The 7026-nt window shown below is 37.0% G+C and overlaps 1 protein-coding gene across 1 annotated transcript in view; it reads right to left on the bottom strand.

The window, feature by feature from the left end:
• Nucleotides 1–7026, bottom strand: part of LOC307160182 (neprilysin-like) — a 339754-nt gene that overhangs the window by 163477 nt on the left and 169251 nt on the right. The gene's annotated exons all lie outside the window — the stretch shown is intronic.

Genomic DNA, 7026 nt, shown 5'->3' with positions numbered 1-7026 from the left:
TGTGAGTGAGTGAGAGTGTTTCTGTGTGTGTGTGTGTGAGTGAGTGAGTGAGTGAGTGAGTGAGTGAGTGAGTGTGTGTGTGTGTGTGTGTGTGTGTGTGAGTGAGTGAATGAGTGAGTGAGTGTGTGTCTGTGTGTGTGTGTGTGTGTGTGTGTGTGTGTGTGTGTGTGTGTGAGAGTGAGTGAGTGTGTGTCTGTGTGTGTGTGTCTGTGCGTGTCTGTGAGTGTGTGTGTGTGTGACAGTAGGGCTGATATATTAATAAAGTGTGAGTGAGTGTGTGAGTGAGTGAGTGTGTGTGTGTGTACTTGTCTACCTATCTAAGTGGGGACCTTGGTGTCGTTACACACTCACCAACAGGGGACCGTCGAGCCAAGTGGGGACATTTTTCAAGTCCCCTGTTGGTCATGCTTTAAAACATGTTTAAATCAGCTAAAACACGCTCTGGTGAATTTTTTACATTTTTGACCAAGTGGGGACCTACATGTGTGTGTGTGTTTAAGTCCATACTCAGCAGCGCTCCTGTAGGCTGGAGCAGGAACTGCAATGGCCCATTAACACACGTCGTTCACACTTCTCCATTGTTTGAATGGCTTGCTGTCCTAGAGAGGCTCTGAGACTGTAGAGCTGCTGTTTAACTGGTAGCTTAGATAATGAACTTCAAAGTCTTTTCAAACATCCCCAAACATATATATGTATATATGTATTATTATTATTTTTTCTAATATTACTTTTGTCAATTTTTTTTTAAAATATGCCAAAGGGATCTGCAACTCTGAACGATGTCTTCCCTATACAACAGGGTACTCCAGCCTGCAATGGAACTATGTGTGTGTGTGTGTGTGAACATTGTCTTTATTTTGTAATTATAAGTTATAGTTACAAAATAAAGACACTGTTCACACACACACACACAGATCCAATGCAGGCAGAAGTCCACTGTTGGTCAGTGTAGAGCGATAGTCCCCTATGTTAGTAATATAGACATGTATGTGTGTATGCAATGGCAAGTTAATTGTTAGGGACTGCATATAGATAAAAGATATATAATGTAACTTATAGTTATAGTTACAAAATAAAGACACTATTCACACACACACACACAGATCCATTGCAGGCAGAAGTCCACTGTTGGTCAGTGTAGAGCGATAGTCCCCTATGTTAGTAATATAGACATGTATGTGTGTATGTGTGTATGCAATGGCAAGTTAATTGTTAGGGACTGCATATATATAAAAGATATATAATGTAACTTATAGTTATAGTTACAAAATAAAGACACTATTCACACACACACACACAGATCCATTGCAGGCAGAAGTCCACTGTTGGTCAGTGTAGAGCGATAGTCCCCTATGTTAGTAATATAGACATGTATGTGTGTATGTGTGTATGCAATGGCAAGTTAATTGTTAGGGACTGCATATAGATAAAAGATATATAATGTAACTTATAGTTATAGTTACAAAATAAAGACACTGTTCACACACACACACACAGATCCATTGCAGGCAGAAGTCCACTGTTGGTCAGTGTAGAGCGATAGTCCCCTATGTTAGTAATATAGACATGTATGTGTGTATGTGTGTATGCAATGGCAAGTTAATTGTTAGGGACTGCATATATATAAAAGATATATAATGTAACTTATAGTTATAGTTACAAAATAAAGACACTATTCACACACACACACACAGATCCATTGCAGGCAGAAGTCCACTGTTGGTCAGTGTAGAGCGATAGTCCCCTATGCTAGTAATATAGACATGTATGTGTGTATGCAATGGCAAGTTAATTGTTAGGGACTGCATATAGATAAAAGATATATAATGTAACTTATAGTTATAGTTACAAAATAAAGACACTGTTCACACACACACACACAGATCCATTGCAGGCAGAAGTCCACTGTTGGTCAGTGTAGAGCGATAGTCCCCTATGTTAGTAATATAGACATGTATGTGTGTATGTGTGTATGCAATGGCAAGTTAATTGTTAGGGACTGCATATAGATAAAAGATATATAATGTAACTTATAGTTATAGTTACAAAATAAAGACACTATTCACACACACACACACAGATCCATTGCAGGCAGAAGTCCACTGTTGGTCAGTGTAGAGCGATAGTCCCCTATGTTAGTAATATAGACATGTATGTGTGTATGTGTGTATGCAATGGCAAGTTAATTGTTAGGGACTGCATATATATAAAAGATATATAATGTAACTTATAGTTATAGTTACAAAATAAAGACACTGTTCACACACACACACACAGATCCAATGCAGGCAGAAGTCCACTGTTGGTCAGTGTAGAGCGATAGTCCCCTATGTTAGTAATATAGACATGTATGTGTGTGTATGTGTGTATGCAATGGCAAGTTAATTGTTAGGGACTGCATATATATAAAAGATATATAATATAACTTATAGTTATAGTTACAAAATAAAGACACTATTCACACACACACACAGATCCAATGCAGGCAGAAGTCCACTGTTGGTCAGTGTAGAGCGATAGTCCCCTATGTTAGTAATATAGACATGTATGTGTGTATGTGTGTATGCAATGGCAAGTTAATTGTTAGGGACTGCATATAGATAAAAGATATATAATGTAACTTATAGTTATAGTTACAAAATAAAGACACTATTCACACACACACACATATCCATTGCAGGCAGAAGTCCACTGTTGGTCAGTGTAGAGCGATAGTCCCCTATGTTAGTAATATAGACATGTATGTGTGTATGTGTGTATGCAATGGCAAGTTAATTGTTAGGGACTGCATATAGATAAAAGATATATAATGTAACTTATAGTTATAGTTACAAAATAAAGACACTATTCACACACACACACATATCCATTGCAGGCAGAAGTCCACTGTTGGTCAGTGTAGAGCGATAGTCCCCTATGTTAGTAATATAGACATGTATGTGTGTATGTGTGTATGCAATGGCAAGTTAATTGTTAGGGACTGCATATAGATAAAAGATATATAATGTAACTTATAGTTATAGTTACAAAATAAAGACACTGTTCACACACACACACACAGATCCATTGCAGGCAGAAGTCCACTGTTGGTCAGTGTAGAGCGATAGTCCCCTATGTTAGTAATATAGACATGTATGTGTGTATGTGTGTATGCAATGGCAAGTTAATTGTTAGGGACTGCATATATAAAAAAGATATATAATATAACTTATAGTTATAGTTACAAAATAATTAAACTGTTCACACACACACAGAGATCCAATGCAGGCAGAAGTCCACTGTTGGTCAGTGTAGAGCGATATATATATATATATATATATATATATATATATATATATATATATATATATATATATATATATATATATATATATATACATATATATACTGTGTGTGTGTGTATACATATTATGGGGGGCCAAACAGGAAATAATTCTATGTAAATTTGAATATATAGTTATAACTATGAATATATTTGTAAATCCTAAATATATAAATGTAACCCTGAATATATAGTTATAACCCTTAATATATAAATGTAAATCTGAATATATAAATGTAAATCCCGAATATATTGTTATAACTCTGAATATATAAATGTAACTCTGAATATATAGTTATAACTTTGAATATATAAATGTAAATCTGAATATATAGTTATAATTCTGAATACATAAATGTAATCCTGAATATATAGTTAAAACTCTGAATATATAAATGTAACTCTGAATATAGTTATAACTCTGAATATATAAATGTAAATCCCGAATATATAGTTATAACTCTGAATACATAAATGTAATCCTGAATATATAGTTAAAACTCTGAATATATAAATGTAAATCCTGAATATATAGTTATAACTCAGCATGTGTGCTCCGCTCAATATTCCACTCTATGCCAATGCGCTCCACTCAATCGCTCACTGCCCAAGCATTCAAATCCCGCTCCTACATGAAATCTCAGTGTAACGTAGGCTACTGTACTATAGCCTTTGTTGATTATTTTTAAGTCATTGTTGGGGGCATTTACAATTTTGCATAGCTGGCCTCTGCACAATGTTTGTGTGATAATAGGCCATTGTTTAAACTTTATTAGTTTCAGAAAGATTCTCGCAGATACAGAGACAGTTGAAACAAAGGCAGATCTTTATTTTACAAAAGCACAAGGTTTTGGTGTTTGGATGTTTAAACATACTCTTACAGCTATCTACTGCCTAATGGTTTGCCAGTTGATAAAACTTTGGATAATATAATTAATAACAACATAAAATCACTTCAGTGTTATGACAATGTTGTTTGCATGAAAACACTTTAATTAGCAGAATTATATTCGTATAGACCAGTGGTTCCCAATCCTGGTCCTGGGGACCCACAGCTCTGCACAGTTTGTATGTCTCCCTCATTTAACACACCTGATTCAGATCATCATCTCGTTAGGAAAGAGCTCTATGAACTGAACTGGGTGTGTCAGATAAAGGAGACATATAAAATGTGCAGAGCTGTGGGTCCCCAGGACCAGGATTGGGAACCACTGGTATAGACTGAGATGTAAAGAAACAGTGGTGGCCACTATCGTAATGAACTGTCAACAGTGATAAGGTATAGCTAAGAGTGCTCCAGACCAACCACGAACGAATGACTTACAGAAGGTATTCTTAACTAAGAATGTTTCAGGAAACACTTATTAACATTAAGGTAAAGCCTGAGTTATATATAAATGTATGTGTGTGTGTGTGTGTGTGTGTGTGTGTCTAATTATACAATGTTCACACAGGCATCAGAGACCAATATGCAAGACAAACATAAAAAGTATAAAAAAAAAATAGAATGATCAAACCATCAGTTATCAAAAATTTTAAATATTAGATTATTTTTTTTATTTTTTTTATGAAAGACCATTTGAATCTAGCCTGGGTTTCCCCATGCTGCCTTGCTCACAGCGCGATTTTATTCACGTTGCTAGGCAGTTTGGACATCATAGACCTAGCCGGCTGAATTCGTTTACAACAAAGATGCATAGACAGTAAAAGAAAAGATGACTGCCTCTGGAGAATTTAGATTTCACACTTATAAATAAGTCAGAAAGAATAAATGCATATTTGGGGTGCTGTCCGAGGAGAGGGCGGGCTCGGTATTCGGCCCGAACCCAGGGTACTCCCCCCATATTCCAGGCTGTGGAAGAACAAGCCGAGAGTGATTGGGGGGATGCTGAAACTGTCAAGGAATGTTAGGTGAGTGAATAAATATATGCTTCCTTTCATGCTGATAAGGTAGGCATGGCAATCGTTTGATGACAAGTTGATTGGATTGATTATTTGAACGAGCTTCTCCCGAACTTTCTGTATGAAACATCATGTGTAGATTCCGCCATCGCGTCTGTTATAGACGATATCGACAGCGCATTCATTTTAAAAGAGGAACAGAGAACCGCGATCAAGGCATTTGTCAACTGGAAACATGAATGAAAAACATATGTCACTTACTCCGTTGCTCTGATTGGTTGTAGGTCTATCCAATTGAGTGCAGAGACATTTTCTTTCCTAGTTCGGTTGAAACACGCCCCATAATCAAAGTTCAATGGACCAGTATCAGACTCACATTCTGACTAGAATCTGAGTATGATGACGTCAGGCTACCATAGACCAGATTTTCCAATGAAAAAGGGAACCAATCGCAGAATGGGGAGGGAGCAGCAAGACGATGATGACACCGAAGCAGTTTGTTTATATCTATGGATCCAACATGGCATCAGACTCGACGTTACCTTCTACCCTCATGTTTATCTTGCACAAACAGTAATATTCACGCCATTGTGTACAAATAAATCTTTGACCCATCGTATTTTTCCTCGTCGAATTTCTGTCACTCTACATACGTCATCTGGTATAATTGAAACGATTGGCTATGAGCTACGTACAGGCGCATTTGATAGACATTCATAGCGCCCAATAAACGGCTCTGGGCATTCGTGAACCACGCCTCAAATACGAGAAAATTAACACGTGGTTCCCAGACCAAGGCTCAAAAGAGACTTGGTCTGACATTAGCCAGGCTAATTTGAATCTGTTTTCCACACAATGGGGTAAAAATTACAGACGGCCTGGCAGCAATAGCTCAAAAGCAGATGTGAGAAGAAGCTTCTTATCATTCATAATATTATTTTTCTTGTTTAACGCACTCTCTTTAAATATATTTTATATGCTTTTTTATGCAGTCCCTAATTTTTTCTCTCTAGCTACAGTTCCATATCAACAAATAATACAGAATTTTAATTTTATTCTCACCAATTATTAATTTACAATATCAACAATGATCTAGACTAGATAAATAAAATGCAACCACAGCAATAAGTCAGGGGAATGCTTTTATTTCTTCCTTTGGTTTGAATTTTAAACATTTTGCAGTTCTTTTTTAAAATGTATACATTTTAATACAATTATAAAATGATATCATGATTTGAGACCCTCTTTTCTGTAATTAAAGACCAATTTTATGGGTTGTGGTGTCTCAGACAATGGCCAATATCAGTTAAAAAAACATCGTTTCCCTTAGGGCTTAAATGAACCTCATCACTTAAAAATAGTTCAGGCTTTTCAAACAGTATGTGTGGATGATGTACAATGCTCCCATTAACACACAAAACAAACTTAGCCATCACATTGTTCACAAACTTTCGCACTTTGTCCACCTTTCCCGGGGGGGCATGCCTCCAGTGGCGCCTTTGGTTTATTGAAGACAGCAGAATTTTCATCTGGGGAAACTGTCTGTTGAGGTCACGTAGGTCCCTCTTCATTGCTTTGAGAAGCAGCACACTTTTCACACGTCCTAGGTCGTTGCCTCCACAGTGAATCACTAGCACATTCGGAGCAGTCCTTCTTTTAAGGCACTGTTGGAAGAAGGGAAGGAGGTCTCCCCAACACATGCCTCCCCTGCCAAACCACTGGACCTGGGAAGCCACTCCAAGATTGGTGCCTATGGTCTCTCTTGCTCGCTTTTCGCCACGTCTAATGTAACTGTCACCAAT

The sequence above is a fragment of the Squalius cephalus genome (genome assembly GCF_949319135.1).
Source record: "Squalius cephalus genome assembly, chromosome: 6".
NCBI classification, from domain to species: Eukaryota; Metazoa; Chordata; class Actinopteri; order Cypriniformes; family Leuciscidae; genus Squalius; species Squalius cephalus.
The sequence above is the reverse complement of the archived record's forward strand: the minus strand, read 5'-3'. Positions and strand labels throughout refer to the sequence as shown.